Raw genomic sequence first — 26,113 nt, 5'->3', positions numbered from 1 at the left:
ACTTCACTGATAACAGATTTGATATTGAGTAGCATCTTTTAATTGATTGCATCAATTCTTTGTGAATTTTAATATGGTGGTTAGCCTCTCTGTTCGTCTTCTTGGCACTCCCTGCTCTTGCTGGTTTTTTTTTGTTGTTGTTGTTGTTGTTTTTAAATTTTTGTGTGTGTGCAGTACCATTTTAATTGTATCTGTGAAAAGAAAGGACTGAATGGAAACTTAACACCAATGCTAAGTAAGAGGCAGCCTGATTCTTGGGATAGTTGGTTTTGTAATAACTGGGAGGAGTTTCTCCATGACCTTTTGTTTAATTTCTGATGGCATTCTTAGCTTCAAAGCAGAGCTCCATAACTAGTTATTATCTACTAGGAAGTTACTAAAACAGCTTTCTTGGGAAATTATCAGAAGATCAAATTTATACTCCTTTTAAATCTTAGTCTTATTACAATGGGATTTTTCTCCTAGACTTACAGTAAATGTGTAACCTTTTAAAAAGCCTTGGTCAAAACTGAGTGAGACTACTGCCTAAAATCTGACCTGGATTACTGCAGGGATTTCTAACTTTCATTCATTTAAGCCTACCTCTTAGGACTTTTGTTATATCCAAGTGGTGACTCTACTGGCTACTTCCTTATCTTAGGACCATAATTAGAAAAGCATCTGACACAATAGAAGTTGATATAAAAATATAATGAAAAGCAAACAAATGTTCTTAAATTTTAAATGCATATATTTGTGCTCTGCAGATGGAATATATTGAAAAAGAGTGAAAGAAAGGTATTAAGAGAAATGGGAAAGGCAGATGCCGCCAAAGCAAAACAGCTCACTAATGTAAACAGAAGAGTAGAATGATAATTTCACAGGGAAGAATCTTCTCACCATGTAAATCAGTGCTGTTTGACAATCTTTGCATCCAACCCCTGAACCACCTTGTTTACCACTAGTCATATCTGTATCATATTTGAGAAAAATATTGCCTTGAGGGTACATTGATAAGACTTGAAGAATACCTTTAGTTCATAGTCAACATCCAAACAAATTCTGGATCCATGATTTCTCCTCCAAACCATCGTGTCTTTATAATTGGTCAGTATCTGGGAATAGCACCATCATTGTCCCGGTGAGCCAGGCACGAACACTCAGAGTCATGTCTCTACCTCCCACCTCTAATGAATCACAAAGGCGCTCATGCCTCTGAAGCATCTTGCGTAACTGTCCTCTTTTCACTTGCCGTCGCCTCTGTCCTAGTTGAGGATTTTGTCTGTTCTCATCTGGACTGTGCTGGTAGCCTGTTAAGGTTATATGCCTGCTGTCAGTCTCTCTCTTCCACAGTCTGATTTTACACATTAATCATAAAGGCTAGCGCTTACTGATCACTAACTACACACACTGTAGCAAACCTTTTATCTAAACAACCGACTTGAATTCTTGTAGCCCTGGTCCTGTTTACTACACATCAATACCCAATGTGTCATTGTGGATGAGGAAACAGACTTCTGGAGGCTCATTTACTGCAGGGATCAGTTACCAAAGCTGGGCTGTAGGTTCACGTGCCTTGTTCCTAGGCTTGTGCTCTTAATTATTATACTATTTTGTTCCCACTGTGGCCCCGTGGGTCTTCTGAACACACAGGTTTCACCATGTTTCAAGAATTTATTAGGTCAGTTACCAAATTGTTCCTAAAATGCAAACACCTGACCTCAGGAACTTTCCAGCTTTGTTTTCCATAATTTCCCACCTGGTGACAGAACTACTCCACCTGTTTTCCTGAATGTAACAAGCCAATCCTAGTCTTTCTCTTTTGAATGGCTTCTCAACTCATCCCTACCTTCTTTATGATTTTAAGGCTTAAAAGCCTTAAAAAGTAAAAGGTCATTACTTACCTTACTTACCACTGAAATAATTTGGAGCAATTTTTCAATTATGTGTACTCTTGGAGTCAGGCTGCTCGAGTTTGAATTTTGGCTTGTATTTATTTGGTATATCTAAGTTCAATGTCACCAGTATTGCAGGGTTGCTCTGAGGACTAAGTAAAATACTCCATTAAAAATACTTAAGATTTTACCTGTCACATAGAAAGGACTCTGTAATTGGAAAGCATTTTTATTAATAATAATAATTATCATCATCACCATTTTATTAATTCTCCCTCTAGAGCATTTTCACCCACCTTATAAAAACATAATTTCTGCCTTGTGTTGCTTAGGCATTTTTTTTTTTATTTCTGCCCCCTCATTACAATAAATCACAAATTTCATAACAGAAGCCTTGTTTTAATCATATTTGTATCCATGACCTTAGAATGGTGGCTTGCTTGAAGTTGTTGATTAGTAGCAATTATAGAATTGATTGCTTGTGATAATTATATTGCTAGAACTGTAAAATTTCTCTCAATTTAATAAGCAATGCAGAATTCTATTACATATATTCCCATTACTCATAGTTTACCCTCAAGTAGAAGATTGTTCTTTCTCATCATGTTGCCATTGCCAGTTCACCAAATTATCTACATGATTTTTAGTACAGGAACTTTGTTGCTTCATGTTCTCATCCTGAAATATGGGCTAGAAAAGTGGCAAGTAAATTTTGTAGGGGGGGCTTATGATCCAATGCCATCATCCTGCATCGAAAAGAATAGATCACATTCTTCTTCTGTCAGGATACTTGTAAAGCTTCCATATTTTCTTTTGGAGTGTAAATATCAGTGTTTAATTAAATATCCCCATAAGTTTTTGGAAAACCCGTGAACATTAAAAATTATTTACTTTTTTTGATTTTAACTTATCTTTTAGGCTAGGATTCCATATGCTAGTTATATTTTTCTGATTTTTATTATAAGAAATACACAAATATTAAAATAAAAAGTCCACATGCCACTGAATTTGCCTTAATTTCCAATAGTACTGGGCAAACTGCTGTTTTAGAAATACTAGGTCTGTGGGATCAAGTCCATGCTCATTGCTTCATTTCTAAAGTATTTGTAATCTACCTTGTATCTTTAAACCTTGTCAATCATTCTCTCACTGTACTCCTTACCCCCTTGAGGTTTTCTGGGTACATTGTACCAATTCATGGTTTTGTATCCTATATTCCTTATTTGATATCAAGCTCAACTCCAACTTTCTCTATGTATATCTGTGTATAGGTACTGGTCAAATAACTCTCCAAATAGAAAAAAGAAATAGCTCCTACCTTCTAGGCTGTGTTTTAATTTAGATGTCTTTGGGAAACCAGGGAGACACTTAAAAACCTTCCTCATCATGGAGGTGAACTCTTTTAAGGGCAAGAAAAAAGAAAATAATAATTTTTTTAAAACATACAAGCTAACAGTAATTTTTTTTTTTCACGAAGAGGGTGAAACAAAAAATACTAAGGAAACTAGGTGTGAGGAGAGAAATAAGCAACTGGGCACTCATCCCACAGTCTCCTGTGACTTTGGAGTCACAGTAAGTAAGTAAGTTGTGAGCTCATTTTCATCAATAAATTTCCAAACTACTTAAAGCAATGCAGTGTCTTTAAATAAATCAGTGGATGACTTTACAGTAATTGATTTTTATTTTATTTTTAAAATTCAATTCAGAAAAAAAATTAAGTTTGGTTTCAAGAGAAGAAAATGTAGGAACAACATAAGAGTGCTTGGCCAGGAGTAGTCATGGGGAAGTCATTTGCCTTCTCTGGAATGAAAGTTCCTTGTTTATAAAATGAATGCATTTGAGTAGCTGCTTCTTTGAAGTCCTTGTTCTTAGACCTGTCCAGAACCTCTGATGTAACCACAGTTACACTATGGATGCCCTAATGTAGGAGTGGCATTCTTGGTAATGTTTTCCTTCATCAGGTTTTCAGTATGTTTCCAAAGCAAGTCAAATGCAAAAACGAACTCCTTTAGATTTTTAATTTTAAGGGGAATGATAGTCCCACCCATATATTTGGTTTTAGTGATACATGATGTTATATGTAATGTTAACCCAAGATTTTATGTGTTTTTCTTTCAGTTGTGGTACTAGAATATTTATATATTACATTTAAAAATTCCACATCAGGAGTGCCTGGGTGGCTCAGTGGGTTAAAGCCTCTGCCTTCGGCTCAGGTCATGATCCCAGGGTCCTGGGGTGGAGCCCTGCATTAGGCTCTCTGCTCAGCAGGGAGCCTGCTTCCCTTCCTCTCTCTCTCTGCCTGCTCTCTGCCTGCTTGTGATCTCTGTCTGTCAAATAAATAAATAAAATCTTTAAAAATAAAATAAAATAAAATAAAAATCCCACATCAGAATTTTAAATTCCAAAGTTGCTCTGACATTACTTAGTGGGGAGATAGGGCTAGAGACACAGAGTGATTGCATAGAGAAGTCATATGAAATGTAAGGAAAATTGTTTGGCTTTAAGGTGACACGCTTTGTTTCTGCTTATATTCCATTGGCAAAAATGTTGTATGCTCCCATGGAGATAAAATGAGACTGGGAAATGTAGCTCAGTTGTGTGCTAGGAAGGGACAGTGGGTTTTATGACTTTCTAGGGTCTGTGCAACATGCATGATCTCATTTTATTTCTCACAACAAGTCTATGAGAAATACATTATTTTGCTATTTGACAGATGAAGCAACTTAAGTTTAGAGGGGCTAAGTAATTTATTCAAGGATAGTCAATAAAGTAGAGTTGTTTATCCAAATACCAAATTTATACCCTATTGCTTCTCATAAACATATTAGGTAAAGAAATGAATTAATTACAAGTAAAAGTTCATTCTTAAGCTTCATAATAAATAATATTGCACAATGCAATGAAGTAATATCACTTAATATAACCCTATACATGCATCAACAAAATGTTAACATGTAGGAATAGCAATTATATGTAGTAATAACAAGTGAATAACAATTTAACAATGATATCCCTTTCCTTTTTCAAAAACATACTTACTGCCTATGAGATAATACTATTTCTTGCTAAGTGGACCTATCGGTCACCCTCCAAATATGGCCTTAATTAAGAAACTGTCAGATCCAGTGCATTTGCATAAATTAGTTCCTCACAGAAAACTCTCATCAGAAAGAAAACCAAATAAAGGTTAGCGTGACTACTATTTACAGTAATTTTGGAGATTAATACCTTATTTTGACAGTCTATCAAAACCAACCAGGTCAAGATGTTAATTTTTATCCAAGTCTTTGGTATTTCCTAATTCAATTGAAAATCCTATTTTGCTGTATTTAAAAGACACGTTCATCTGTGTGACTGATATGACTAATGGAGTCTTCCTGTAGAGCTGCTGCCCCAAATAAATGTAAAACATCAAATAATTTTTAAAAAATAAAAAAATGTGAGATAATAGAGACTGAGTCAACAGACATCATGCTCTAAACACAAACTCATTGGCAGTTCCTTTCACTTTGATGCAATTGAATAATTTCTTCACCTTGTTTTTGCATTTTCAGAAAATAATGCTATTCAGTGTGGCAGATATGCAAATTTAAGCTTGTCAGAAACTGAAAAGGGAAACAAACAGCAATGAGGAAAATGATTTCTTTTAATTATTTAACTTTCCTTCCCCCCCCACCCCCCCGCACCACCAAATGAAGTTATTATGAAGGTCACAGCACATTGCTGTGCATTACAGCCCAGAAAAGAATTTGCTGGGTATATGAGCTGGAGCTGACCAGAATTTGTTTACCATTCTCACCTGTATCTCATATAATCTAACTCATTTAGAAAAAAATCAAGAACAGCTAGTGTTACTAGTCCATTCCAAAAGGGCAGAAAAGCCCAAGGAAAAGAGAATTGACAAATAGGTTAAATATGACTTCATTAGTTTTTGTTTACTTTTATATATGGATATCTTTGCTGTTTAAGAAATTGACAGTGCTCCTCATTAGCATATGAGTCACATCATAAATGTTCAATTTTTCATATTTGTCTTCCAATTTGTCTACCCCCAAATTAACTTCTCCTTGTTATGTGTTATCTCTCAGAATGACAAAAAGAAATACTAAAAAGAATAGTATTTCTTAAAATTAAATTACAGTTGTTCTCCCATCCCCATCACAAACCTAATTGTATTGCCCGTAAATGCTTCTCTCTCAGCTCTGTAAGAACACTGAAGTACAGTAAGTGACATTGCTTTAGCTGAGACAACTGAGTTTATTGGAATAGTTCCCAAACATGACTTCTCGTATGCTTATACTCACATGACTTACAGCACCATGCACCTCGCTTTTGAGCACTAAGTGGTGAAAAGCTATGTAATGTAAAAGCCAGTGTGTAATTCATGAGCTGTGTAATAGCTCCTTGTTAAAGAGACAATGCAATCATGGATATGAATTAAAACCACCTAAGGATTACATTTACATTTTCTCAGCTGGTAATTTCTTGTTACCAGTATCAGTGCCTGAGAGTGAAAATAGATGGAGAGAAAAATAAAATTTTAGGGCTAAATCTTGAAGATCAAGCTCAATTGTAATTTTACTTATAGGGAAATTACTCTGAAGAGGTGAAGTCAGTGTTGTAACTTGGTAGCCAGTAGAGCATGGGTCATTAGACATGGATGAGTTTAATTCTATTTATTTTAGTCAGTACTGAACAATTGAAAATTTCCATATGCAAATCTTAAGTATCTTTACATCTTGAACATCTGGGTCTTCATTCGTATTTGAAAATGATTGGGTAAATCTGAATTATGGGGGGGCGCCTGGGTGCCTCAGTGAGTTAAACCTCTGCCTTTGGCTCAGGTCATGATCTCAGGGTCCTGAGATTGAGCCCCGAATCAGGGTCTCTGTCTGCCTCTCTGTGATCTTTCTCTGCCAAATAAATAAATAAAATCTTAATAATAAAAAAAAATCTGAATTATGATATTTCTGAATAGGTGAGGCACATAATCTCCGGTTTACCGAAGTCGCTACCACTTCCTGATTTTTTTTGGGGGGGGGGGCACTCTATGTCTTTCTTTGTGAATTACTGTTTCCTTATTTTGCAAAACTAAGTACACCTATATCTTTGCAGAAAATTGGGGAAAATAAAAGATAATCCCTGAATGAGAGCACATATGTATGTGTGGAAATGAATGTATTTATTTTTTTACTTTTTTATAAGCAAAAAGCAATGAATGTGAATATTACTCAACAAGGTTTGTTTGAAAAACAAACAATTGAGGTTTTGTTTGAAAACAGATAATGAGTTGCAGGGAAGTGCCAGAACGAGGCCAACCTATGCTTCACTTGCATTTTTACGTTCTACAACTGGGTTTATTTGCCATAAATATCTAGCATATGCAAGGCCAATTGATTTTAAGTTTATTCAGTTTATCTCTATGATCCACTTTCATGGGAGATGGATTTTCAAAAAACTTAAAATTGTGAAGTTATATCTGCAGACATCTGTGCAGCTAGCCTTGTTGGTATTTGTCTTTTCCTGCTCACATCTAAGCATGCGAAAGCTTGGTTGCAATTTTCTTGTACTTTACTTATTAGTCTTACGTAGCCAGTAGACACTTTCCCTGGTGTACTTCTCTGAAGATTGATACAATTCTTGCTCTGCAATAAAGCTCCGCTCTTTATTTTCTTTGATGAGGTGAGACAGCTGGTGATAGAGCAAAAACCGATTCCTACGTAAGAGTTCCCTTTGTGGTTATGCTACCATATCGTTGAACGACCTTGGACAAGTCATATTTGGACTTGACCCTTGATTGCTTTGTCTCAAAAAAGAAAAAAAAAAACTAGATTGAATTTGAAGCTCCTTTCACCTCTAAAATGCTGTGCTATGTTTCCTGATACCTGGCAAATTGGTTATAAAGGAAACTTCTGGTGGGAATTTAGGTTTCCTATGTCCCCACAAGTTCCCAACAGAAACTTCCTCACATTACCTTATCCTATAAAATTTAGAAATTAACAGATCTATTTTATCTGTCATGTATAGAGAACTTCGGTGGCAACTGTGGGGGCAAGAGGCCCAGAGTGTTGCCATAGAGATGGTTGGTTAGTTAATTAAGGTCTGAGAAAATGAATCTGGCATGGGAAAAATAGGCCCATGGTGGGTGTGAGGAACGAGGGTGGATGCTAACCCCGTTTATACTAAATGAGAAATTAGGAGAGGGCAAAGATAGGACAGTGGCTTTGACATGGCTTTCAGAGAGGAGAAAGGATACACACTCTATATCCCCAAATAGAAAGAACATTTTAATCAAGAGTGCCTAGTATGACCTCAGTTTATTATTTTATTTTTAATAGATTAATTATATAAATTTAGCTGATGGATAGTACTGAGAATTGGCAGTCCATTAAAATAGTACTGATCTAACACCTCTACAATAATAATATGACATACTAGCATTTGAAAACTCCTTATATATGAATCGTCTCATTGACTTTTCACAATATTTCTATAATGGGATACTCATTTTCCAGGTAAGATGATCATGTACAACCAGTCTTGTAGAAAAGTATTTAGAGAGGGTAAAGGTCTTGTCCAAGATCATGGAGTAAGTCACTTAACAGACACTCATGTGTCCAGACACACTCATTTTCTAGTGTAGCGGTGACTCAAATGCCAGGGCTGTTTTTGAATTTGTGTTTGCAGAAAGACTTGCTCCTGGCCATATTTCTTTATCTCGTATGAAATTTGTTTTCTCTTTAGGGTAGTGGCCTCTGTCTACCTTGCCGTCTAGCTATCTGTCCAGCTATCCTCTGTCTGCCTAAAGATAGTTGCATACAACTATGGCAGAATCAGGCTATATTGGTCAGTTTAAGCTGGGCTGTGCTATGGTGGTAAAGAGCTCTTAAATATCAGTGACTTAAAACTCAATAAAATTTGTATTGCATTCCATGGCATGGTATTCTCATGGCTGAAAGAGGCATAACTCATTTGGCTCACATTCCATTTGCCAAAGCAAACCACATAGAGAAGCCTGTTGCCCATGGGGTGGGATGCATGCTTCTCTTACACGAAGGGCCACTGGGAAAGGCCTTTGTAGGGATGGACTTGGTAGGAAGAGATACAAGTATTTGGAACTTCAAAATCATAATCAAAGCTTACCATTAATATAATCCTTTATGGTGTACATGGCCCATCTACTTGGCCAAATAAGTAAGTGTAGCTTGAGATAACAGGTCAGGAAAAACCACCACTAGTAAGAGAAAGGAACGACTTACTCTCAAAGAAAACAGAAACCAGTCATTAAAATGTCTCTGACTCTGAGAATTATTCTCTTTAAAAGCAACTGTTTCGGGTCAAGCTTGCTTGCTTTGTCAATGACCTATAGCCATGATTTCCTATTTATGTGAAAGTGGCTTCAGAAGGAGCAGATGAAAAGACACAATATTAACATGAAAATGATTGTAGGGTGATAGCAACTGTCACATTTTATAAAGGTGGGCAAGATTTTCCCTGATATACTTCTGGGACAGCTTTATTAATTACACTGAAAAACAATTTGTAAATATTGGTCCCATACTAAATTGAATTTTACAGATATTAGGCAGTGTAACTTATAAGAAACAATAAACCAACATCATCCTCTTGTCACTAGGAGGAAGTAATTGAACATGATTTAATAAAGCAAGCCACAAAATAATGAAAAGGTCAGGCTATCTTGATTGCTGTTACTTATTCATGAGAAAAAAAAAATGTCTCTAATAGTCTTGTGTAAGAAAAGAGTATAGTTTCCAGTAAAGTTTAAACCCTTTCTTTTAATCTTAACAAATAAGCTATAATTTTAACCCTTTCCTCAATGAAACATTCTTAAAATTAATTCCATCTCTCTGTTTTATAAGTGAAGTACATGAAGTATATGGTTACCAATAATTTCAAATATTTTTGCATGGCTAGTTATTAGTAGAATTAGAACTAATCAACAGACATCTGTGTCCCCAATCTACTGTTCCCTCCTGGCCACTTGCCTGTATAAGACTAAGCTAATATAAAAAGGAATTTTCATTCTATTGGCTGAAGCTGAGTAAGTTAGGAGTAGGAGATACTTTGGTCCTAAAAATCTGCCCCTTTTAATCTGTACACAGGTAAGTGGTGTTGATAACGATGAGCTGTTGGTGACGGTGGTGGTGGTGAGGATGAGGATGATGACGAGATGCTGAAGTCAGGTTTTCTTGGACATTTTATGTATACCAGCCACAATGTTAATTATTTTACAAGATTATTTCTATAAACCTGCAACAACTTTAAAAGGTAGATAGTATTTTTATTTCCATGATCATGTAGCTGGTAAGGGACAGAACCAGGAGTTGAACGTGTGCTCCGAGACTAAGCCGTAGCATTTTTGTTGGGTCTTATTTGTAGGCTACGGTGATTTTCTTTTCATCAAGGTAAAAGGCTATTCACATGAACAGATATGTGTGTGTGTGTGTGTGTGTGTGTGTGTAGTACACAATAAAGCGCAGATGTTTTCAAGAGACTTCATGCCACTAGAAGACCATAACAATCTAATACATTGTGTCGTTCAAGTCAATGGCACAATTTAGAGTGTTGGTAATGGAATATATCAAGTATAGTCAGTTTTCTTTTAAAAGATAAGAATGAGTAAATAACAGAAGCATCTTGAACAAGGCTAACTAAAATATTTTCTATTACTAGAAGAATTATCTATGTATGACTCAAAATTTTGGATAAAATTACATGTGTAGTATATTAGTAAGACATGACTTCTGGTAAAATCTGAAAGAAAGAATACTTGGCTAGGGGTGAGACAAGCTGGCCTTAAGTCTTAGCAGATCTTATAAAAAGGTGTGTACATCTGGGCAAGTCATTTAACCTCTCAGACCTCATTCTACCCGTAAAATGGAAGAATTTTACAATTACCCTACCAGAGTTACTATGAATATCTGAGAATACTTAGGAAATTGTGAATAACTATGGAAATAGATAGCAGTGTGATCATAAGTAATTGTATTTTCCTTTCTTTCTCATTCCTTTCCCTAACCCTTGAAATTAAAACACACACACACATGCACACACACAGACACAGTAGATTTCGGGCATATTTAATGACTCTGAGAAAAGAAAAGTGATTTATAATTGATTGAAAGTTCATAGAAGATAGTAACTGATTCTGCTTGCTTTGTAACCTTACATTTAGACGAAAAAGGGAGAAGAAACCTGAAATTTGTTCAAAAAGGGCAGATGTGTGTGGGAACATTCTTTTAATAGCTGGCCCATAAAGTGACTTTGGAAGAATTTGAGGAAAGGGTATTAAGTTGACTTGTTGATTGACCATGACCAGCTCAGGGTCTCTAACACACACACACACAATTGCTAGATGTGTCAGAGCAATTAATTACTTTTCTATTCTATACTACTAACAATACTCAATGCAACAGTTATGTAATAAAGACAAAAACTTGCAAGTCAAAGAGACTTCAGACTTGCCTAGTTGAGGGCCTTTATTTCCCAGATTAAAAAATGATAATAAAGCCCAAGGAAGTGAAATGACAAGTGTAAGCTCTCCTAACTAGTTTTGCAGGAAATGAAGCATCTAATAATGAGTTTCCAGATTGCATTGCAACAGCCCTCTCTCAAGCCTCTCTGTAAAGTTCTTTAACTCAAAGTTTAGACAGGTCCTTTCCTTTTTCTCAGATCCTGAAGTAAAATAAAATGAAGAAAAATAAAAATGAAGAGGGAGAGAATACTGAGTTGACCAGATGAGCGATTTCTACTTCTATGTTGGCTAGAAGATGTTGCAGTCAGTGCTGAGGAGCAAGTCCCATGTGGCTTAGCATTGCTGAGAGTGGTTATACCTGTACCTTATTAGTTGGAATATCATGGAGTGGGGACAGAAAAAATGAGAATAAGAACCTTAAAACCCAGGTTCCATTTGCAGGCTTGCCTCTTAACTTGCTTCATGCCTGTGATCAAATCCTTTTATCCCTTTGTGCTCCAGTTGCTGTCAGGAAGGAGTGCATGGCTTTATCAGGAGTCCTTCCTCAGAGAGGTGTGGGGAGAATCAAATGAGATAATGGATGTGGAAATGCTTTGTAACTTGTGGGAGTGCAGCACAGATCCAAAGCATCATTGTCATTATTTTAACAATTACCCCTAAGGCTCCCTTTAGATCTGAAGTTCCAAAGTCATGGCTTGAAAGCAAGGCTTAAAGGTATATAAAATCTCAGCGCCAGTAAAGAAACTGAAACATTAAAAAAAAAAAAAAAAAAAAGAATCATTGATCTCAGCACCACATGGAGCAAGCCTGGGAGTGTGACTCAAGTTCTCCCTCACTCCTGCCTGGGTCCCTGTGATCAGATTTTGTCATCAGGACTTAATGAGGATGATAAGCTGATCAAAAAATAAGGGTATTGTTGAAGCAACACAAAAGGCAAAATTCTGAATTTTTTTTTTTTTTTTTTTTTGGCTACTCTTGGGGGGAACCTGCTATTAAAAGATCAAGGCTAAATGTAGAAATGAAAGGATAATGAAAGTTATACTCACTGAAAGACCCAGGAAAATGGAATTTGTCTGTTGCCTAGGATTAATGTATTTTCACCTGAAGTCAGTAAGAGACCTGCAGCGTTTGACCATCTTGGAGTTGCTGGGAGTTTGCAAGAGGGCTGAGAGGATTAAGTTCAGTGTTTTCACTTTGCTGGGGATTCAAAGTTAAACTTCTAGATAGGGAATGTAGGACCGGAAACATTTAGAAGTTAAAATGCATGTAGAAATTTAGAAACATATTTCAAAAGAATTACCTTTTCATTTCAAAACGTTCCATGCAGTCTCTTGACTCTTAAGTGCGGATGCAAGAAAAATGGTGAAGTCCGCAGTAGTGCTCGTCTCCATTCTGTGTGGGACTCAGAAAAACAGAAACTTATTTCTTCTTAACAGCTAGTATCCTCACTGAACATTTCTCTTGGGATAATTGCTGTTTATTTTAAGACATCACAGCTATCCAGTTTGATAATTAATAACATGATTTATTTATTGAAAACATACTATGTACAACAAATTGCCCATGGCAATTTTTGTGAGATTTCTCTTTTAATCTCCATAAAAACCTCCAAGTAGCTGTGATTACTACCATGCTTTCAGAGAGAGGAAACCTGTAACTCAAGGAAGTTAAGTAACTAGTCCAAGCCCTCAGCCAGTAAGAGAAATAGGGGATTTGAAATCAGATTGAAAAGGCCACATATCCCAGGTTCTTAAACATTCTGCTCTGTAGAATTCCTTTGAAGGTTACTTTTTGAGAATGGTAGGGGATAGAAAAAGGAAAACTAATTTCGTAGTTAAAACTTACTTTGGAAATCAGTGTAAATTGAGACCAGCATGCCTCTTGGGCACTTGCCAAAAAAATGCTAGTAGAATTTGCCAAAGGCAACTTCAACAGTGATGCTTTAGTTTCTCAGTAGCATAGCTCATCCTGTCATAATGGATGAAAAGAAAAAGGTTAAAGGTCACCAGACAGCCCCCACCCCCCCATATGTTAGCTTCCTTTTTTCTTAAATGCTCTTTACTAGTGGGTTTCACCAATACTAGGAAGAGTCAGAAACTCAATGTAGATGAGGGATTCATGGAAATTAGTGGGGAAACCCACTCAAGACATATTGCCTAGAAAGGTGGTTTCTTTACTGTTTTGTTTTGTTTTGAATTGGCCCAGAATGTTCAAACCTGTATAGAAACTGTACCTCAATTTTTTGGGAAAATTTTTTTAAAATCTAAAAAGACATTTTGGGGGGGGGGCTATTGAAATAATTGATTTCTAATACCAGTGTTATTTAACTCTCAATTACCAAATGCAGTGGATACATTAATAAAGCCATTTTATGAATGGAAAAATTGAGGCTCAGAAAGGATAAGTAACTTAAAGAGGTCACCCAGGTAGTAAGTGGAAGAGCTGGCATTCAGACTCAGTTGAGACCATACATTCTGGCCATGTACATCTGTGTGATGCTGCTAACCTCTACCAAGAGGTCGCTCCTTGTTAGCTCTGTCTGGTTAGTGCCTCTCTTTGAGGTCAGCTAAGTTCCGTGTATTGGTTATTTAATCAGGACCTCCTATGTTCCCAGCACCATTAATAGGGTTCAAGATGATAAATTAGGCATGGTCCTTGCCCTTGGGGAGCCCATAGTCCAACGGACTGACAAGGAGCTGGATCTAACTGGATTTTAAGTATTTTTACGTGAAATTCTATGTGACAAGACTAATGAAATATCTCACACAACAATCCATACTTTTTAATACATCAGAACACATTAATGCATACATGCTTCAATAGCATGTCATCCTTAGATTTTTTTTTATCCCCCCTGAATAAAGAAACCATTACCCTAAAAATATTTCAAATTCTTAAAATACCTTAGTATATGTTTGGAATATAATTTGAAAGTACCAGTAGTCATTATCTCGTTTAAGAGCTATTGTAGTTCTTAATTGTGACTGCTCCGGGGGTTTAATTTAGCGAGTTACTTATCTCCACCCACCACTCTTTCTGGCGGTGGGGATGCTTGCCCCCATGCCTACGACGCTCAGTGCCTCCCAGACAGAGGCTGGTGGGAGAGGTGTCTGCAGAAGCTAGCTGTCAGCCTTGCGCTATTGAGAACTGGAATTTTCTTGGGGAGCCATTGCTAACACATCAGCCAGTCTGGTATTTCCATAGTTATGCTGGTTTAAGGCTGAGTGAAATGCCGTTTGGTTTTATTTGCTTTTCCTTGTCTTTTATGTTCAGTTTTTGACCCATGTGAGTACCAGTCATGAACTTTGCAACCAGAAAAATCTGATCTGTCTGCAGCTCCAGATATGATAGTCATTTAATGTTGTATCTAACCTTTCAATCCACATTCAGTCCCTCAGGATTCCTTTTTGTGGCTGAGGTGAATATAATAGATCTTAGCAAGACTATATCAGGCTCTCTTTAAGACCCATAGCCCTAACATTGCAATTTCATGTCTAAACATGATACCATCTCTACTAGAATTCTCTGTACGGTCGTGATATATATTAGGAAGTTGCAGTTAGCACTTCAGATTGTAGCTTTCATGTGAATAATGCATCTTTCTGGTGCATTACTAGTGCATTCAGTTGGGTGAATTCTGGACGAGAAGTCAGATAACCTGCGCTCTGGCACTGTCTCTGCAGGCTACATGGACTTGGGCAAGTTTCTAGCCTATCTGAGCCACAGCTTCCATTCCTGTAAAGAAGGATTAAGATATGCTCTTTAGTCAAGCATGCAGAATCTCTCTAATAATTAAATGAGATTAAAGTATATTAAAATGACTTTGTAATTCAAAGCGCTGTGTACTTGTATAGGGTCATGTGTACAGTGTGTTGCAAATTCACTTAGTTACTTTGTTCGTTATTCATTTGGTATTTCCTGAGCACATATGTAAACAGAACATTTTACTGAGGGATACTAGGTTCAAAATTACATGAGGCATTGATCTCATTGTCAAGAAGCTTAAAATCTAGTTAGTTATTCTAATAATTCTAAAACTATAGAGGAGCTTTTTACTCTCATTGAAGTCACTTCAAACTAGTCTTCAGAGCTACTTTTTCTTTTTTAAATTAAATTAAATTTAATTTATTTTTCAGTGTTCCAAAATTCATTGTTTATGCACCACACCCAGTCAGAGCTACTTTTTCTTTTTTTCTTTTTTTAAAAGATTTTATTTATTTATTTGACAGAGAGAAATTACAAGTACACTGAGAGGCAGGCAGAGAGAGAGAGAGAAGGAAGCAGGCTCCCTGCTGAGCAGAGAGCCCAATGCGGGACTCGATCCCAGGACCCTGAGATCATGACCTGAGCCGAAGGCAGCGGCTTAACCCACTGAGCCACCCAGGCGCCCCAGAGCTACTTTTTCTATTCCCTCTTGTCCTTGGCAACTTGAATGCTTGAAGCTCACGGATTGCTCTATGACATGTCCCTGTAATTCTTCTGAATTTAATATTTACCCAGAGTTTTTGTTCTGCCTCAATATGTTTATGAATGTCAAACTACTATTTTCATGATATATTAGACATTATATGAAATCATATATTTAGGGATGGGCTAATTGTGAAAGATTATAAAAATAAGAGATACTAAAACAAATTTTACACTTCAAATTTTTAAAGTAGAGGAATTTAAATTTATGACCTATACATTTAGAGTTGATTTTTATGTGAAAAGTGACACATTGATAAACAATTGGCAGAATCTTGTTGAAAGAAAAAAGAGGCTTGGGTCTAATTTTTTTAAATGGTGGGTAAAGTGTACTTTTTGGAGATTTTTAGGTTAAAATGCATTTGAAGACAGCCTACCATAAGCTTTTTATATTTGATGAGAGGGCTTCTTCTTTATAAGCGTGAATACAGGGGTGCCTGGATGGCTCAGCTTCTGCCTTCATCTTAGGTCATGATCCTGATGTCGAGGGATCTGCCCCTCCCCCTGCTCTCTGTCTTCCTTTCACTCTGCACTCGGTCTCTCAAATAAATAAATCTTAAAAAAAAAAAAAAAAAGAGTGAATACAGATAAAATGTCAAGAAAGTCCGACTTCATTGTCATCTTCTTAACAACTAGCCCTGGGCCTGACATAGACTAGATTCTTCATAAATGTTGTACAACTGAAGGAAGACAGCTAGAAGAATGAATCATGGAGACAGAGCATTTGAACTGAATCTTGAAAACAGGAAGAAATTAGGTTTGACAAAGATGTGGACAGAACAGAAAGACTAAAAATGTATCTTCTTGAGAGTAAAGGATTGTGGTTTAATGTAATTTAAGATTTATAGGCACATTTTAGAAAATGATTCAGAATTCTGGGCTTGTACTCAGAATTATTGGTCTTCAACAGAGACTGAGAGTATGACGTCAGGAAAATTAATTCTTATTTTTGCTGAAAGATCTTGGTTTGGCATTTGAATGTCTGTGCTTGAAAATGTGGAAGAGCTAGAAATCAAAGGGGCATGTAGAAACATGCATGCTTGCATGGATAAATTAATGTTCTCGCTAACTTTACAGTATCTTAGTGTTACCAAAGGCAAAAGTCAGATTTTTAAAAGTTTTAAAATTATGTAAAGAAGCATAATAGAATTTGTGGAGTTGAATGGGTTGAGTTTAATATGCATCTTTCCTTATTCCACTAGATTAGTTGTTGAAGTATTCTGACTTTATAAGGAATATAAAGACACAATCACGCTGATGTGTATGCTTATTTTAAAGTCTGACAAAGTATGTACTTACATATTTTGAAGTAATTTTGAATTATTCAGAGTTAAGAGAAAGTTGAACTGGTTAATATTAAAGGGGAAGTTGAATATTTAAGTGTAATTCACAGACCCTATATCCTAATAACTACAAGTTAGATCTCTGCTACAGTGTGCCTCTAAGAATCAAGACAAACCAAACTAAACTAACTGGACAACTCTTCTATAAAATGGAGCTAATATTGTCTACATCGCATTATTATCATAAGATGCAAAGGGCTATACTACAGGAAATGGACCTTGCCCCATAACTGACCAAGAAAATGATGAGGAGTATCCGTTTTTTTCCACTCTCCTTCCACAGCAATCCTAGTCCTTTCTTGAAATACTGAGCCCCTTTCTCTATGGCCAAACCACTACAATCTTCGAACCCAACATCTAGTGATAGTTTGTGCATGATGTTTTCCCTGATTATTGCTGCACATACTGCTATATTCAATAATTTTATCGTACTTACCACCATGCAACCAAGAACTTTGTGTTTAATTATTACACACATTTCCAGGCTCTCCAAAAGGATTGTAAATCCATGGAAAACACAGATATATTAAATGACCTCTCCTTGTGGCACAATTTTCAGGAGATATTTGGGGAATGTCTAAAGCCTGGTTGGATACTGGTTGTATTCAAGAAAGAGCAATCCATATTTCCAAGTTATGTAATGACACCCCTGTTTCCTTTGTCTCAACATAGTCTAAGTAAAATTTACTTTTATAGTCAAAATACATGTCATGCAGGATTATTTAAGTCATGAATATCAAATACAGTTACTCAAAAAAAAAAAAATGTTTGCCAAAGATCTGGGTTATTTTCATGTCTTCTATCTTCCTTCCATGGCATTGGCTTTATCCTCCGACTTAACTAGTGCCACGATGGAGATCTGACTCTTCACTTTGTAGTAGTAAATGGCTGCATTGAGACCAGACTTCATATCTTTCCACCATGTCAAAGACAGAATCTCTCCTTGGAATTCCTGATATTTTTCTTCTACTGAATTCAAATTTGGTCAGACTAACATCGCTGAACCAATTGCTCTAGCCATGAGGATAGGATCATCACACTAGTCCCCACCTAAGGATCCAGAATGGGATGAGTACCACCCAAATTCAGAGCCTGAAAAAGAAGAGCAAATTCCCAAAGGGAAAGTAAGGTACTTTGGTCAAAGAAGAAAGGAGGGAGGAGATCGTTAGTAAAAGATTAGTAAACATCCATTACAATGATGTTCTTTTTCTTAAACCTAGAGAATATTAAAATAAAATCCCAGTCATAAGAAAAATGGGTGAAAAGAAAAATCAGTTTAAAAATGTGTTAACATTAAATTTATTAATTCTCATTTAATGTTAAACCTAGAGGTTAAGAACAATCTTTGGTATCAGATTTTAAGCAGAATGTATTTGCTTGTATTCCTTCAAAAATGCATTGTTGGTGAAATGGTCCAAGGTGGGAAAGAGTGGTATTGTCAAGTAGCAAAATTATTACATAGCATTATCAGTGTTTACTTTGGTCCTTGTCTAAAGAAGGAATGACAACTGAAGCCAATAATACAGATACAAAGCAATAAAGCTGAATAAGAGCAGGTTCTGAGTGCTATATCAATCCAGAGAGGTTAGATTATACTACAATAAAAATCACATGACCATGTCTAGCTTCAAAGCAGGTGAATGAGTGGTTTTCTACCCTGGTTCAGAAGGAAAGGAAAATGGGAATACTTGTAAACTACATAAAAACTATGCACACACATAACAGACACTGAGTAAATCATTTTAGGAATTAATGAAAAAGGATTTCAAAGTTGTATTTATATAGCCACTGAAGCACATTTATCTTTTTTAATTTAGTTGTGAATGAGAGAATTTTTGAGAAAAGCAATATAGGCTGTCATGAAGAATACTATCATTAGAGTGTCAGCCGTGTTCTTCTCCTAGCTCTGCTGCTCACTAGCCTGTCTTTGAGCTGATCATATTAACCCTCTGGGCCTCAGTTTCCTCACCATTACAATAAGACCACTAAGATGTTTTTCATAGGAAAATAGTGAAAACAACAACAAAATCATATGTAATACACTAGATATAATGGCAGGCAAATATTAAGTATTCAATGAAGTCTAACTTTTAAAGTTCACAGGGTCTTATTCACAGTATTTGATCTCAAGTTCTGGTATTAATTTGATAGTTGAAGTTTTCATTTCATTATCGTGAAAGTAATACAACTTGATCTCAACTCATTTGGCTTGAAAGAATTGACGAGAAAAGACATGGAGCTTGATATAGACCAAGTCCCATTTAGCATGAATATTTGTACATTTTCCTGCAGAAACATAAACATGTTTGATCCTGGCTGCTGCCCCAGTCCCTTCTGAATTGTTGCACAACCCACGTCATCTGCATAGTGTTGGTTTTGTACAATCTTTTCAGAAAATGGCTTCAGAAATACATTTCTCCCCAAGAGGTATGGAGGATTTTATGTCTTTACTTTAAATCTCTCCAGTTGATCCAGATGATTGTGTTTCTCAAATGTCAGTCATTAAAATGACTTACAAAGACAACTGGCTCTTTCCCCTTTTACAGCAAAGAACGGGCTCTGAAATAAAACAAAGTAGAATTGTCTTGTTAACTTGTCCTTCGCCCCTCTGATCTTGTTAGAGCATGATTTCTCACACTACATGATTGGTATCCCAGCATTGCTCCTCACTCAAAAAGAAATAGAAATAGAAATACAAATACTCACTCAAAATACAAACTTCCAGACTCCCTCCCCACATTTGTGGAACTAGAATCTCCAGAGGTGTGGACCTAGAATCAGCATTGTAAACAGAATCCCAAGGTGATTCTTGGGCATAGTAAAGTTTGAGAAGTGCTGCCTCAGATGTGAAGGATGAGTTGCCCTTTTTCTTTCCTATTGCATAAGTAATTCAGTCCAACCCTAACACATTTCTTCCCATATTACATTGATTGTGTAATGCATTCTGTATTTCTACCTCCCATTTGCTATCATTTGAAGTCCCTTCTATTATATTTGATGGGCCCTTTAGTTCCCTGGCATACTTAGCTGTACCTTTATTTATTATTTTATTTAGCCTATTGTTGCCACCAGGGCTTTCTAAGTAGACTTCTTGGAACAGCTCCTAGAAAAGGAGAGTACATTGACCTTCTTCAGAAAATTAAGCCAAAGAGAGAAAGGATGCTGGGGAAACTCTTGTTCCTTTTTTAGAAATGGCAGGAATGTAACAAAAGGTATGGCTTCTTTCTCACTACAACATCTGACCAAAGTTATTAAGAGCTGTGTGATGATGTGGGAATCCCAATGGTCAAATAATACTATAAAGCTTCAAGTATTTTAAAGACCAATATCTAAGGAGACATTAATTTAACTTAGAATTATAACTTCAAACTGGCCTTGCTTCTTCAGACAAGCATGGGGAAAATATGGGCTCAATAGTTGGATAAATGGAGGTTTAAGTCTAAAACCTACAGTTGGTGATGTAGTGAATCACTCATGTTGGCTATTTTAAATGCCCATTTCTTCATCTATAAAATGGAAAAAAAAAATTACCTCAAAGTTTATTTGGGCAAAATGAGTAATAGGGCAAACTGTAGTGTTCGGCATTTTGTATTTCATTTAATAGAAAACTCTCTTCAACCCATTCTAGGATTGGATTATTTTCTTAGGAAAATAGCTGTAGATAGGAAACAAGGATACACTCGTAAGCATTGTCATACACAGCTCAAGGGGAAATTTCTACCCCAAGAGTGAAATTCTTGAACAATTTATGAGTAACCTCTGTGGGTGTCAGTGACAGCACAAAATGTGGAGTGGAGATGAATGTGGGTCAAAGAAGAAGGAAACTGTTTATCCAATTGGTTATTTGTAAACTGTTGAAATCAGCAACATGAATGATAAAATACAAATGTCTAAGCTAAGAAGTATAAGACAGAATTCCTTAAAAAGAAATTCAATTTCAAAAGTTGCTCATTTGTTATAACATTTTTTCATAACTGTCTTACATACATATTTTGAATTCTTCGACTTGAAGCCCAGTCTGTTCAGTAGCCGTGGGGAAGTTGAGGCCTAATGAATAGTGGCAGAGGTAGAATTAAAACAACATGACTTTATTGTTGTATGTGGTGTTCTATTCACTACAGGGACTCTATCACTTGATGGAACTTACATCATAAATGTAAAGACTTCTAAAATATTTTATGAGCTTAGTCTTTGCTTCCCCATCTGCAACTCATGATCATATATTTTAAGCTTCATTTCCGTTAGTGGTGTTAAAGGCCCCACAAATGAAACTGAGAAAAATACTGAAAGTTCATTTTGGGTTTTGTGAAATTCCATGAAATGACATGCCATTTTATGATCTCTTAGGATATAAATTAGATAAACCAAATAACAGTCAGAAAGATCTTCCTAGACAATATCTACAGGCTAAAACTTCGCATACTGTGGCTTTTTCAAGGGCAACAATATTTTGCTTTTTTATGAACATTTTTTATTGAGATATAGTTGACATAAAATATTAGTTTTAGGTGTCCAACAGTGATTTGACAATTATATACATTACAAAGTGCTCACCAAGAGAAATGTAGTTACCATATGTCACCATGCAAAATTATTATAATATTACTATATACCCTATGCTGTACTTTTCATCCCCTTGGCTTATTTATTGTATAACAAGAAGTTTGTACTTCTGAATTCCCTTCACCTATTTTACCCATCCTCCTACAACTATCAGTTTGTTCTCGGTATTTATGAGTCTATTTCTGTTTTTGTTGTTATTGTTGTTGTTCATTTGTTTTGTTTTTTAGATTGCATATGTAAGTAATGTTGAATATCTGTTCATGTTCTCTTGTCTATCTGTATATCTTCTTTGGAAAAATGCCTATGTTGCCTGCCCATTTTTAATAGGATTATTTGTAGGGGCTTTTTGTGTTGATTTTTAAAAATATATGATTTTTAAAGATATATATATTTTGGATATTAACTCCTAATGGGATATATCATCTGGAAATAGCTTCTCCCATTCAGTAGGTTGCCTTTTTGTTTTGTTGTTGGCTTCCTTTGCTGTGTAAAGGCTCTTTAGTTTGATTTAGTTCCAATAGTTTAGTTTAGCTTTTATTTCCCTTGTTTAGGGAGATAGATCCAGAAAAATATTGTTAAGGTAAATATCCAAGACATTATTGTCTATTTTTTCTCTTAGGAGTTTTATGGTGTTAGGTCTTATATTTAAGTTTTCTAATCCATTTTGAGTTTATTTTTGTGTAAGGTATAAAAAAGTAGTCCAGTTTCAATCTTGGAGGTATTGACACATCTACTTCAGTGTTACTTAAGAACGTTAGTTCATGACCAAGTCACGTTTTGTTCTAAGAATGCAAGGTTGGCTTAAAAGTATAAAATCAATCAATATATGCTAAACTTATCACGGTCCTAAAATAAAAAGGGAAAGACATGATCATATCTCTGTGGATGCAAAATATTCATTTGGAAGACTTAACATTATTAATAAAAACTATTAGTAAACTAAGAATAAAAAGGAATTTCCCCTATACAATAAAGAGTATTTGAAATAAAAAAACCTACAACAAACATGTAGTGGTCAAATAGTGAAAGACTCCCCACTGGAATGAAAACTTAGTAAAATCACTAATTCAAATGCCAATAGAAAATCATTTTTAGCTCTTGATGTTAGAAATAATAATTACAAGCTTAAATGGAAGCTGAGGTTTTCCAGATCCCTTCTTTCTTGTCTGTCCAGAGTCCATATTTTACTGTCCTACCCATATAAAAGTGCTGAATTGCAACAAATGCAAATGACTGCAGTTTTCTTTTCTTTTGAATTTTGAGAGGGGTCCTGGATGCCTCCTTTGTTACCTAATGTTTTCAAACAATGTGCTTTCATTTCCTCTCAAAAAATTTTATCCATTTCCTTTTTAAAAAGTAGTTTTATATTTTTGTCTCAACAGAAGGTTTAGGGTGATATAAGTTTCTTCCTTACAGTTTGAAATGGACATCTGATTATTTTTTTCTTACTCTTCCCATTACTAACATACCTTAAATGTTTATTTTTGAGTTTTTTATTCAATTGCAGTTAAGTCAAGTAAAAATCAGCTTTGAATAATAATTTGTCCTCAATCTTTAGTGCTTTTAAGACCTATATTAGTATTTTTCATACATTTCTTTTATAATTTTTGTTGCATTAAGTTAGGAACATTGTCTTTCTTGGTCTGTGTTTTATACCCCCACATAGAATCTGAATACGTTTTCAGTAAGTCTTTCTGAAAAAGTGAACTTATTTGATTGATTCATTTTATATCTTAATTTCTCTAAAATCAAGACCTCTTCTAAAATCAATGTTATTTTTAAATAATACCTGTAAGACAAGTAGATTTTGGTATAATCAAGAAAGTATTAATATTAAAGCCCTTTAGAACATATTAAACTTCATAATCATTACATATTTTAAAACAAAGTGCTTAGTCCTTTTAGTCTAAAGATAACAGATTTCATATTTGGATATTCTGCAAGGACTGAGCAATCATTGTTATGGCATTACTCATTTGATCATTACAGCAGCTAAGGGTAACTGAGTTTTTATTACTCTGCAGATTGCCATCTGAGAAATAGTAATTAACTAATTTATATTATTAACTCATTAATTATATATATAAATATTTATGTTAACTATAAATTAATTTATAATAATTAAATAATTTATTATTATTAATAATAAATAACTGCGACTTGGAGAAGTTAAAAAACTTGCCAGGGTCACTTAGTATGTGGCAAAGCCAATACTCAAAAACAGATGGGTCAGGCTCCAAAGAATATATTCCTAATTATTGTGTTAATACTTCCATTTGTGTATGAGACATTTAAAATAATTCCCACTATAGGGGTAACATCTTTAAACTATAAGTCATCACAAAACCTGGGAGAAAAGTCAATCTCTTCTGTTCACATGAGCAAAACATGGCAGTAAGCAACAAGTTAAGATTAGGATGGTTAACTAGAGTTAAAGCAGGTCTGGTATAGGCAGAGAGAGATGCATGATCAATCAGAGTAGGATCCCTGGAAGATACAGCCCTTGAGCTGGGTCTTGATGTGAAATTTTGATAGGCTGAAGAGAGAGGAGAGGCATTTAAGCAAGGCTGATAGCATAAATAAAGGCTCAGATGTAGGAAGCACCAAATTTATTCAAATGATTGTGAATGTTGAGTATTTAAGGATCCCAATTAGTAACATCACATTTTTGTCTCACCTGTTCTAAAATAATTAAAAAATTAAAAGAGTAAATTAAGACTGACCAAAGCATCCTCTTCACTACTGGCAAAGCTGTTCTTCAAAATCTCGGTCATACCTGTGTGAGAGTGAGCTTTACAGTACTAAATCCCAGAACTAGAATTACACATTCAGAAGAATTAAGATTACCATGTGTGGAATAATAGCGTGAAACATGTATTTCCTTTAAGCACTTGCTCCTAAGAAGAACAGAAAGGAACTGGGCAGTCTCATCATTCATCTAAGCAAGTTCATCTTCTCTAGGGTGGACTGAAAGGAAGTAGAGTGGCCAATAGAGTTATTCTAATTAAGTTCCTTCACAGGTCAGGAAACACTGGGAGTGGAGAGGAAGCATACCACCAACTTGGCCAGACTTGAAAATCTATATCTAAAAATCACAAGAATTGACTCCCTTTTTAAAATTTTCTACCTGGCACACAATGCTAGAATTCCAGGCCTTCATTCCTAGTTTCCTATAAATATTTCCAATAGCAATGAAATTGAACTGAAATACTCCTGTACAAAGTAGCTCAAGGGAGATATCATAAGTCACGCAGAAAAGGCATGTTTAAAATGTAAGAACTATGTTGGAATAAATAAGGTACACTGTTCTCAGTTCCTTTTGGAATGGAGGGTCACGTTCTTTTTGGAATGGAGGGACATGTTTTCTCCTAAGCATATGAAAAACTGAATGGAAGACAGGGTTTCTCAGATTGGATCATGGTATCTTTTTAACTGTACCTCATATGTGTTCAATAGTTGAAATAATTAAATCTGAAAAAAATAAGACCTTGGTATAAATATGCTATATCCTAAGACTTTTACTTTCTGGTAAAGAAACAACTAGAGGGATCTATTGATTATATGTATTTTTTTTTTAATTCCTAGAATTTATATATTTTTTGTTTCCATTTGAATCTTTGCCCAACTCTGGTGCTAGAATGCTTTTTAATAATCTGGATATCCAGTATTATCTCTTTGTCTTCTCATGTATCCTTTCTATCATTAATTTATGATTTTATGAACAAATGTAAATTTTATTATTTAGGTAAAATAATAGGCATCTGGGTTCTAGTAATCACCATTTCACACCAAAATTGTGGGTGATATAGGCATTGAAGTGCAAAAGTACATAGCAACTACACTTTAAAATCTGATATATAAGGTTTATTGGGGTCCTATACACCATTCTGGAGTTAGGATTCTCAGGTTTCTAGATACTACTACCTAATAACTACAGACTTACTAAGGCAAGAAAATGCTTGGACTGTCTCACACATCAAGATCAGTTAAACTGGAAATAGGCATAAAGAACAGGAATTTGAGTTTCACCAAGGGGGTGGTTTTGACAACTGAATATGATGAATGGCAACAAAGCTGAGAGAGTATGAGTGGCCAAAGAATTTATAGAAAGGAAGGGAGAGAGAGGATTTGAGGGGGCAGGGGAAAATAAAATTGCTTGTAGGAATAATGGATTGAAGGTCCCTGTCGAGTCAAAAGATTTTGGAGACCAGAGTACCAGAGGAAGTTCGCTAGAAACAACCGATGTTAGTCACATAGTAAGATTCATAAAATAGAAATTATGAAAGGGTTGAAGTTAATTTTAAAGAAGTAAGGTTGCATATACCACACAAGTGGGTGAATAAAGTAATGATGAAGTCAATGTCAGCAAT

General features: G+C 35.5%; 1 protein-coding gene and 1 long non-coding RNA gene across 3 annotated transcripts in view; one reads left to right on the top strand and one right to left on the bottom strand.

Annotated features, from left to right (window-relative positions):
* Positions 1 to 15,500, bottom strand: part of LOC116586748 — a 59,693-nt gene extending 44,193 nt beyond the window's left edge. Inside the window, exon 1 of the long non-coding RNA XR_004284136.1 lies at positions 12,671 to 15,500. This is a non-coding gene — a long non-coding RNA (uncharacterized LOC116586748). The remainder of the gene's footprint in view (positions 1 to 12,670) is intronic.
* GABRG2 (gamma-aminobutyric acid type A receptor subunit gamma2) overlaps positions 1 to 26,113 on the top strand; it is a 105,728-nt gene that overhangs the window by 42,020 nt on the left and 37,595 nt on the right. The gene's annotated exons all lie outside the window — the stretch shown is intronic.

The sequence above is a fragment of the Mustela erminea genome, chromosome 3, assembly GCF_009829155.1.
Source record: "Mustela erminea isolate mMusErm1 chromosome 3, mMusErm1.Pri, whole genome shotgun sequence".
NCBI classification, from domain to species: domain Eukaryota; kingdom Metazoa; phylum Chordata; class Mammalia; order Carnivora; family Mustelidae; genus Mustela; species Mustela erminea.
This window is presented reverse-complemented; position numbering and strand designations above follow the sequence as displayed.